Here is an 11,512-nt window from a genome sequence, read left to right as displayed (position 1 = left end):
GAATAACAAGAAAATGTGGGAAGAATGCTTGCCTCATATTGAATTTGCTTATAATCGTTCATTTCATTCTACTACTAAGATGTGCCCTTTTGAAATTGTATATGGTTTCCTACCTCATGCACCTATTGATTTGTTGCCTCTTCCATCTTCGGAGAATGTTAATTTTGATGCTAAAGAACATGCTGAATTGATTTTAAAAATGCATGAGTTAACTAAGGAAAACATTGAGCGTATGAATGCTAAATATAAACTTGCTAGAGATAAGGGTAGAAAACATGTTGTGTTTGTACCTGGAGATCTTGTTTGGTTACATTTGCGTAAGGATAGATTTCCTAATTTGCGCAAATCAAAGCTAATGCCACGTGTTGATGGTCTTTCAAGGTGTTAGAGAAAATAAATGATAATGCATATAAACTTGAGCTGCCTGCTGATTTTGGGGTTAGTCCCACTTTTAACATTGCAGATTTGAAGCCTTATTTGGGTGAGGACGATGAACTTTTGTCGAGAACGACTTCATTTCAAGAAGGGGAGGATGATGAAGACGTCAATACCATTGTTACACCCAAAGCCCCTGCTGCTATACGTACTGGACCAATTACTAGAGCTCGCGCACGCCAATTGAATTATCAGGTACTTTCGTTTCTTGGTAACAATTCTAATGTTCATGAGAATATGATGCTGCCTAAATTGGATACATTTGTCTTGCTTACAAATGAAGGGCCTAACTTGGACAAGAAAGATGAACCTTGTAACAAGTTCAAGCGTGGAAATGATGGCATGCACAAGGGGATCCAGAACGGAGTTACAAGTGATGATTTTAGGACTTTGAAGCCACCATAAGGAGTGCATGAAGCCTTGGACGAAGTATACAAGATGCCACTTCATAAATTTCGTCCAGAGGCTATTTTAGGTGCTGCGTCACCTTATTATTGGGCCAGGCCCATGTATTTTCAAAATACTTAAGTATAGGCTGTTTTTAGAGTCCGTATGTGTGGGGAAACAAGAGTTAGGGTTGGTTTTGGACCCCTCCTCCAAGGGCCACAAAATTCCCCCCTCTTCCTCCATATATACAGCCCTTAGGGCGTCGTTTAGACTTTGGGTAGTTCGCCCTAGCTGCAACTTCGCGTACTTCGTTTGTGTCCAACGACCAGACCAAGACGTCACAGAACCCCACCTTGATCAATAAAGTTTTCATCTTATATTCACAATATCCAGATTGCAACCTCAGTTTCTTGCTTGTTCTTCGTTTTCTCGTAGGAAACAGGCCCTCGTGGTCAGGTTGATCATGCTCTAGCGTGGTCAATAACCCCTCGGAGTTGGTTTAGCGATTGCTAAGGCGCGACGTCCTCCCACGTTCGTAGTCGGATCGTCAAAGTCGACTTCCTCTAAAACCATAGCCACTATCTCATCGAAAGACGGGACACCTTTGCCTCTATCAGTCATGAGGGCTGACATAGACTTCGGCTTCTCTTGGCCGAGGTGCCGGGCAAGCCACTCGTCACGGATGTTATGCTTGAATGCCGCTAAGGCCTCTGCATCCGGACAGTCGACAATTTGGTTTTTCTTAGTTAGGAACCGTGTCCAGAATTGCCTGGCTGATTCCCCTAGCTGCTCAGTTATATGGCTCAAGTCATCAGCATCCGGTGGTCGCACATAAGTGCCTTGGAAGTTGTCAAGGAATGCGTCTTCCAAATCCTCCCAACTGCCGATGGAGTCTGCTGGCAAGCTATTCAGCCAATGCCGAGCTGGTCCTTTGGGAGGTACTTGATGGCATGCAGATCATCACCGCGAGCCATGTGGATGTGAAGGAGGAAATCCTCAATCCATACAGCGGGATCTACTGTACCATCATACGATTCGATATTTACGGGTTTAAAACCCTTCGGGAATTTGTGATCCATAACTTCATCAGTGAAGCATAGGGGGTGTGCGGTGCCTCTGTGTTGGGCTATATCACGAAGCAGTTCATATGAGTCTTGTCTGCTGTATTCGGCCCGACTGGATTTACTTTTAGTGTATTCGGCGCGACGGTCATCGTCCCACGTTGGCGCGCGCCCCCGTGACCCGTATATTTACCTTGCATGTTTTGCCCTGCTGCCAAATATGTCTCGCAGGTCCCGTGTGTTGCCCCGAGCCTTGGTATTTTTGTTTAAGTGGCGGCAGGGTGCAGGCTGAACTGCAGGCTGAAACACTTCTCTAGCTCGGCCATGAGGTGGCTGGTCAGCCGCATCGTACACTGGTGATGTAGGTTTCAATGCTTCTTCCTTGAGGTGAGGTAGCAACCTGCGCTTTGGGTAACTCTTGGAGGGGCACTCGAGTTCATATTCCTCGGCTGCAAGGAATTTGGTCCATCTGTCTGCTAGCAAGTCTTGATCAGCTTGAAGCTATTGTTGCTTTTTCTTTAGGATATTTGCTGTGGCCCTAAGCCGGTGCTTGAAGCGCTCCTGATCGATGGGATCCTCAGGCACGATAAATTCTTCGTCGCCGAGGCTCACCTCGTCTTCAAAGAGAGGCATGTAATTGTCCTCCTCCGATTCTCCATCCGCTGCTTGCTCTGGAGGGCTAGCTTGTTCACCCTCCCGCTCTACATCGTCCTAGAGGGGACTGTGGTTGTCCTCGGCACTATCCAGAGTGTTATTGTCTCTTGTGTCGGTATCACTACTTTTGCTATGGCGGGACTTAGAGAGGCGCCGCTGATGTCGGTGCTTGGGTTGCTTCTTGGAGGGGTCATCCTCCGCTGTCTCGTCGCCATTGCCTTCTTTGGGGGTGTCCACCATGTATATATCATATGATGAGGTGGCGGTCCAGCGCCCTGTGGGCGGTGGTTCCTCTTCGTCTCCTGCATCGTCGTCCATACCGTCGATGTCTTCGGAGTCGAAGTCGAGCATGTCTGTTAAATCATCGATAGTGGCTACTAAGTGGGTGGTGGGTGGGCAGCGAATTTCTTCGTCGTTCGCATCCCATTCTAGTCGGACATAGTTCGGCCAAGGTTCTCCTGACAAGGAGAGAGACCTTAATGAATTTAGCACATCGCCGAAAGGCAAGTGCTGAAAGATATCCGGGGAGGTGAACTCCATGATCGGCGCCCAATCAGATTCGATGGGCACGGATGCAGGCGGCTCGGAGTCCGTGGCCGGAGATGAATCCAGTGGTTCGGCGACACGGCTCTTGTAAGGGGTGAAGTCAGTATCCGGCTCCATCGCCACTGAGAGTGCGGCCTCCATGGCGGGGTCTATCCCTCCGTCCTCGGATGGCGCAATTTGCTCCGGATTGAAGGCCGAAGTAGTTGCAGATGCAATCTCCCGAACACTGTCCGATGGTAGAGTTACGTCATGCTCGTCGTGATTATGCGGCGCACCTGACATGGGCTCGAATCCGTCGAAGATCAAGTCTCCATGGATGTCGGCAATGTAGTTTAACTTTTCCGAACCTGACCTGATGGCTAGGGGCGTAGCTCTCGATCTGCTCTAGATGGCCAAGCGAATTGGCCCGCAGTGTGAAGCCACCGAATACGAAGATCTGTTCGGGGAGGAAAACCTCACCCTGGACCGCATCGTTACCGATGATAAAAGGGGCCATCGAGCCTTATGGTGACGGCATAGTGGAACTCTCAATGAAAGCACCAATGTCGGTGTCAAAACCGGCGGATCTCGGGTAGGGGGTCCCGAACTGTGCGTCTAAGGCGGATGGTAACAGGAGGCAGGGGACACGATGTTTACCGAGGTTCGGGCCCTCTTAATGGAGGTAATACCCTATGTCCTGCTTGATTGATATTGATGATATGAGTATTACAAGAGTTGATCTACCACGAGATCGTAGAGGCTAAACTCTAGAAGCTAGCCTATGGTATGATTGTATCTTGTCCTATGGACTAAACCCTCCGGTTTATGTAGACACCGGAGGGGGCTAGGGTTACACAAAGTCGGTTACAAGGAAGGAGATCTACATATCCGTATCGCCAAGCTTGCCTTCCATGCCAAGGAGAGTCCCATCCGGACGAAGTCTTCAATCTTGTATCTTCATAGTCCAACAGTCCGGCCAAAGGATATAGTCCGACTGTTCGAAGACCCCCTAATCTAGGACTCCCTCAAGAGGGATACCTTTTTACCTTTGCTTCTCCATCATTTTGTTTTCTTCTTTAGATTATGTGTGGGTTTAATCCTCTTTTTGGAGCTCCTTATTAATGAGATTGGTTTAATAGAAGGCTCATCCTCGTTACCTGATTCATCATAAGAAATAATAGGAGGATATTGGGAAGTCTCTTCCCTTTCATTAGTATTCTCTTGATCTTCTATTTGTTTTCTTGTCTTTATGTAATTGGCAATATAAGGATTTTCAATGCAATTCACTGCACAATACATATAAATTTCCTCTAGATCAAAATCAAGAACTTTATCAAGGACAAATTCTGAAAGATCCTTAGTTATACGTTTCATTTCTTCATAACTGTAATGCCCCGAGTCCGATGCGCCAGGTGTCTTCCAGTTATTCGTTGTTGTTGCCTTGTCATTCGCTTGCGTGTTGCATATTTCCATGTCATCATGTGCATTGCATCATCATGTTTTCAAAACTTGCATCCGTCTGGGTCTTCCAGTTCTCTCCGTTGTTCGTTCTGAGCCTAGACACACTTGCACGCGCCCACGACATGTCCGAAATATTATTTTATAAGTTGCCAGAAAATGTTTTCGGAATGGGATGATAACTGGCGTGCGGTCTTGTTATAGTGTAGGTAGACCGCCTGCCAAGTTTCATCGCATTCGAAGTCCGTTTGATGCCCCAACGGATAACTATAGCGACAATATAGTCGGTCAAATGTCGGACGTTTTCGGTCTCCGGAAATAGTCGCCGGGCCGCTTTCCGACTCTCTCTGCTCAGCCCAAGGCCCCTCTTCACAGCCCACCTGCAGCCCACCTAATCCCCCTCCGCTCCGAACCGTCCGATAGTGATCGAACGGCTCTGAAACGGACTAAAACCCTCTCTCCTAGCCCCCTGCCTATAAATGGATGGCCTTCCACTTCCATTTTTGTTAAAAACCCAAGCCTCCCTCATTTTTGGCGCCGCCCAATCATCAGCCGCCGCCACCTCCCACCTTCTACTCCATTTATGTGCCTGCCTGCTTCCCCGCCGCCACTTGGCGTGCCGCAGTTCGCCAGCCGCCGCCAGCCACCACCAGCGCCGCCACCTTCGGCCTATCGCGTTGCGCCACCTGTCCCCAGCGCCTCCCCATGCCCCTGTGCCGCCGCGCGGCCCGCCAGGACCCAGATTGAGCCCTGGGAAGCCCATCGAAGCTGCAGCCCCGAGCGCCCGCACCTCCAGCCTCCTGCGTGGACGACCCTGAGCTTCGTAACCCGTGACCCGCTGCCTCCACCCCGTCGCTCGCTGGAGACCAAGGTCGCCGGAGGCTGCGACCACCTCTCCGACCAGCAAGTCAATAGCTACGGGCCTCTCTGATACGTTCCCAACGTATCTATAATTTTTGATTGCTCCATGCTATATTATCTACTATTTTGGGCAATATTGGGCTTTATTACCCACTTTTATATTATTTTTGGGACTAACCTATTAACCGGAGGCCCAGCCCACATTTGTTGTTTTATGCCTATTTTAGTGTTTTGAAGAAAAGGAATATCAGACGGTGTCGAAACGGAACGAAAACAACTGGAGAAGTTATTTTTGGAAGGAAACACACCTGATGGACTTGGACCCCACGTCAAGGAAGGAACGAGTTGCTCACGAGTGTGGGGGGCGCCCCCCTAGGGCGTGCCCCCTATCTCATGGGGCCCTCGTGGCTCCCCTGACGTACCTCCTGCACCCATATATACCTACATGACCTAAAACTTCCAGAACACACAATAGATCGGGAGTTCCGCCACCAGAAGCCTCCGTAGCCACCAAAAGTCAATCGGGACCCTGTTCCGGCACCCTGCCGGAGGGGGTGGATCCCTCACCGGTCGCCATCTTCATCACCCCTGTGCTCTCCATGACGAGGAGGGAGTAGTTCTCCCTCGGGGCTGAGGGTATGTACCAGTAGATGTGTGTTTGATCTCTCTCTCTCTCTCTCTCGTGTTCTTGATTTGGCACGATCTTGATGTATCGCGAGCTTTGCTATTATAGTTGGATCTTATGTTTCTCCTCCCCCTCTTCTCTTTTGTAATGAATTGAGTTTTCCCCTTGAAGTAATCTTATCGGATTGAGTCTTAAAGACTTGAGAACACTTGATGTATGTCTTGCCGTGGATATCTGTGGTGACAATGGGATACCACGTGCCACTTGATGTATGTTAAGGTGACCAACTTGTGGGTTTCGTGACATTGGGAACCTATGCATAGGGGTTGGCACACGTTTTCGTCGTGATTCTCCGGTAGAACTTTGGGGCACTCTTTGAGGTTCTATGTGTTGGTTGAATAGATGAATCTGAGATTGTGTGATGCATATCGTATAATCATACCCACGGATACTTGAGGTGACATTGGAGTATCTAGGTGACATTAGGGTTTTGGTTGATTTGTATCTTAAGGTGTTATTCTAGTACGAACTCTAGGGCTGTTTGTGACACTTATAGGAATAGCCCAACGGATTGATTGGAATGAATAACTTTGAGGTGGTTTCGTACCCTACCATAATCTCTTCATTCGTTCTTTGCTATTAGTGACTTTGGAGTGACTCTTTGTTGCATGTTGAGGGATAGTTATGTGATCCAATTATGTTAGTATTGTAGAGGGAACTTACACTAGCGAAAGTATGAACCCTAGGCCTTGTTTCAACGCATTGCAATACCGTTTACGCTCACTTTTTGTAACACCCCGGATGTAACTTTCCCAATTTGTACTCCAACTCTTGCCGTTTCCGGTGTTAAGTTATATTTATTTCTCGAGTTCGGGTCTTTGTCTCCGTGTGTTGTTGTCTTTGTCATGCATCTCATATCATGTCATCATGTGCATTGCATTTGCATACGTGTTCGTCTCATGCATTCGAGCATTTTTCCCGTTGTCCGTTTTGCATTCCGGCGCTTCGTTCTCCTCCAGTGGTCATTTCTAGCTCCCTTTCGTGTCTAGGGATTAAACATTTCCGGATTGGACCGAGACTTGCCAAGCGGCCTTGGTTTACTACCGGTAGACCGCCTGTCAAGTTTCGTACCATTTGGACTTCGTTTGATACTCCAACGGTTAACCGAGGGACCGAAAAGGCCTCGTGTGTGTTGCAGCCCAACACCCCTTCAATTTGGCCCAAAACCCACCAAACTCTGCTCCATCATCTAGATCGTTCGATCACGATCGCGTGGCCGAAAACCGCACCTCATTTGGACTCTCCTAGCTCCCTCTATGCCTATTTAAAGGCCCCCCCGTTTTTTGGATCGTGTCCTCCCCCGAAACCCTCAAAAAAAGAGATCTCCGCCGCCGCCGGACAACGTCCGCGCCGAGACGGACGTGTCCGGATCCGCCGCCGCCTACCGCCGCCCACCACGTGGCACTCGCCTGTCCCCGCCGCCGCCCGGGAGCCCGAGGCCGGCCCCCGCGTGGCACTTGCCTGTCCACCGGCGCCGCCTCGGCCCCTTCCTCTGCCCGGCCGGCCTCCTCCTCTACTCCGGCAAGAACTCCGGCGAACAGGAAATCCGGCGACCTCGATTTCCGCGTCGTCCAGATCTGGACCTGAGGATCCCCCGGTTGACTCTTGTCCCCCGAACCCTAATTTTTAAGCATACTTTGACCTGTGATATCTCCGCATCCGTAGCTCCGATTTGGACATATAGTATATCAAAATGTTCGTATCGATGAGTACATTATTTCATTCCATTGCATCATTTTCATTTGAGTGCATCTTGATGCCCGAAATGCTGTTAGAAGGAGGCTTCGTGAGTAAATTGTCAGATCTGCTAGTTCATCTTAGACTTTTGTCATTTTTGCCATGATTGTTGTGTGCATGATATGCCCATGAGTCCTATAGATGTTTTGTTAAGAATTTTGTTATCTTTCCAGAGGTGCAACCCATGCATTTTTGTGATGTGTGTGGTGATTTGTGCAAGCTTGCAAAGTGAGGCACCCGGTAAATCTGTTTTCTGGGACTTAGTAGTTTTCACTAAGTCTGGGATTATTTAGTTCATAATGCCATATGTTCATGCTATTTCCTAGTGATCCGTGCTTCTTTTGAGGATGATCAGTAAAGGAGTTTTGTTAATCTCATTATGATATATCCATCCATGTCTTTGTTTGCAATTATGGAGCACACTAGCTTGAGTCAATCGAGCTCTACTTTTGCTTCGTTGCGAATCTGGGCAGATCGTCAACTTGTTTGCGATTTTGCCGATGTTATTGTAGTTGATCTGTGCATGCTATGCCATTGTTCTTGCCATGTCTAGATTGTATTTTGTGCCTTCTTAAGTTATGTATGCTTGTCTTGCCATGACTTGCACCATAGTGAGTGCATCGAGCTCGTAAACATGCCTTCGTGAGTTATGTTTCAGCATGTCCCAGTTTTCACCAAGTCTGAAAACTGATTATGTTTTTGCTATGTTCGGGTGCTTGTTAGTATATTTTGTGATCCCTTTTGGCTCAAGGTCACTAAGGGAATTTTGTTAAGCTTGTTCAGTAGCTCCATGCCATGTCTTTCTTTGTCATGTTCAGGTCCTGTAGCATGTTGTTTTGTTGCTCTGAAGAGGGCTATATGATCTGAAATTCCAGACAAGTGTTAATTTCACTAAGTCTGAGATCTGTTTACCATTTGCGTTTTTGCCATGCTTGTTTGAACCTCCTAATGGATGAATTGGCCGTAGCTCAGTGCTAGGCTTTTGTTAAGCATCTTGTGTGCATCCCTTACATGTATTTTGTTGTCATGTTTGGATGCTGTAGCATGTTCATCTCATTGCATTTAGATGCCTACTTGCTGTAAATCGCAGACCGGTGTCATTTTTGAATCGCTTGCCATTTCCAAACCGTAACTCCGATTCCAGCGTTCTTTATATCGTTTTCAAGCGATTTAATCTCATCTTTCTAGTGGAACCCTTGGAATTCCAAGTTGATGCCATGTTCATGCATTTCCTGTCACATCTTGCATTTTGCATCCCGCATAGCATATCATCTTTGCATCGTGTTGTTTGAGTTTGCACGTGGTTGATTGTATCCTTGTTGCTTGTTTGTCTTGTTTGGGTATTGCCGGGAGACGAGTTCGCTAACGAGGAGCCCGTTGAGTTTGCTCTTGAGGATCCAGTCAACTTTGACAACTGTGCAGGCAAGATGATCATACCCTCGAAATCACTACTATCTTTGCAATGCTAGTTTGCTCGCTCTTTTGCTATGCCATTGCTACGATGCCAACCACTTGCTTGCAAGCCTCCCAAATTGCCATGTCAAACCTCTAACCCACCATTGTCCTAGCAAACCGTTGATTGGCTATGTTACCGCTTTGCTCAGCCCCTCTTATAGCGTTGCTAGTTGCAGGTGAAGATCGGAGGCCGTTCCTTGTTGGAACATCTTTTATTTACTTGTTGGGATATCATTATATTGCTATGTTATCTTAATGCATCTATATACTTGGTAAATGGTGGAAGTCTCGGCCTCTCGCCTAGTGTTTTGTTCCACTCTTGCCGCCCTAGTTTCCGTCCTATCGGTGTTATGTTCCCGGATTTTTGCGTTCCTTACGCGGTTGGGTTATAATGGGAACCCCTTGATAGTTCGCCTTGATTAAAGCTTTTCCAGCAATGCCCAACCTTGGTCTTACCATTTTCCACCTAGCATCTTTTTCCCTCGGGTTTCCGGAGCCCGCGAGTCATCTTATTTTAACCCCCCCGGGCCAGTGCTCCTCTGAGTGTTGGTCCAAACTAGAGTCCTATGCAGCGCCCCCTCGGGGAAACTCGAGGTTTGGTTTTAGTTGTATGGAGCGCTCATCTGAGTGTGCCCTGAGAAAGAGATATGTGCAGCTCCTATCGCGATTTGTCGTCACATTCGGGCGGTGTTGCTTGTCTTGTTTTAACCTGTCGAAGTGTCTTGAGTTACTGAGATACCGAGTCTGATCGGAACATCTTGGGAGGAGGTCTATTCCTTCGTTGACCGTGAGAGCTTGTCATGGGCTAAGTTGGGACTCCCCTGCAGGGATTGAACTTTCGAAAGTCGTGCCCGCGGTTATGGGCAGATGGGAATTTGTTAATGTACGGTTGTAGATAACTTGAACCTTAACTTAATTAAAATGAATCAACTGAGTGTGTTACCGTGATGGCCTCTTCTCGGCGGAGTCCGGGAAGTGGACACGGTGTTGGAGTAATGTTTGCGCAGGTTGTTCTCTAGTTTCTCGCTCGTGCTTTGTCTCCTCTTCTCGCTCTCTTTTGCGAATAAGTTAGCCACCATATTTGCTAGTCGCTTGCTGCAGCTCCACTCATATTTAACCCCTTGTCATTCCTATAAGCTTAAATAGTCTTGATCGCGAGGGTGCGAGATTGCTGAGTCCCTGTGGCTCACAGATCACTATTACACCAGATGCAGGGCCTGATGATTCCGCTCCAGGAGACGCGTATGAGCTCAAGTGGGAGTTCGACGAAGACTCTCAACGATACTATGTTTCCTTTCCCGATGATCAGCAGTGGTGCCCAGTTGGGGGTGATTGGGACCGTGTCGCTTGTTGGGTTCTCTTTTATTTTGGCGCCGTAGTCGGGCCATGAGTGTTTGGATGATGTAATGTTATTTATGTACATGATTGACGTGGCGAGTGTAAGCCAACTATGTTATCTCCCCTTTTATTATTATTACATGGGATGTTGTGAAGATTGCCTAACTTGCGACATATGCCTTCAATGCGATTATGTCTCTAAGTCGTGCCTCGACACGTGGGAGCTATAGTCGCATCGAGGGTGTTACACTTTTATCACTTGCTACCTTGCTATTTTTATTATTTCAGATTACAAAAACTATTATCTACTATCCATATTGCACTTGTATCACCATCTCTTCGCCGAACTAGTGCACCTATACATTTACCATTGTATTGGGTGTGTTGGGGACACAAGAGACTCTTTGTTATTTGGTTGCAGGGTTGCTTGAGAGAGACCATCTTCATCCTACGCCTCCTACGGATTGATAAACCTTAGGTCATCCACTTGAGGGAAATTTGCTACTGTCCTACAAACCTCTGCACTTGGAGGCCCAACAACGTCTACAAGAAGAAGCTTCTGTAGTAGACATCAAGCTCTTTTCTAGCGTCGTTGCCGAGGAGGCAAGGAAAGCGGCACTAACACACCCCGTCAACTAAGCTCTTTTCTGGCGCCGTTGCCGGGGAGGTGAGTGCTTGAAGGTATATGTTTAGATCTTGCAATCGAGTCTTTTAGTTTCTTGTTGTATCACTAGTTTAGTCTATAAAATAAAACTACAAAAAAATGGAATTGAGTTTGTCTCATACGCTTCACCTTTTTAATATATTTCGTGAGTATGATGGAAAGGAAAATTGTGCTCAAGTGCTAGAAGAAGAAATCTATAAAATGTTTGGCCCTAAATATTTGAATGATGAGCATGATTGCAATGTTGTTAGT

The sequence above is a fragment of the Triticum urartu genome, chromosome 7, assembly GCF_003073215.2.
Source record: "Triticum urartu cultivar G1812 chromosome 7, Tu2.1, whole genome shotgun sequence".
Lineage (NCBI taxonomy): Eukaryota > Viridiplantae > Streptophyta > Magnoliopsida > Poales > Poaceae > Triticum > Triticum urartu.
This window is presented reverse-complemented; position numbering follows the sequence as displayed.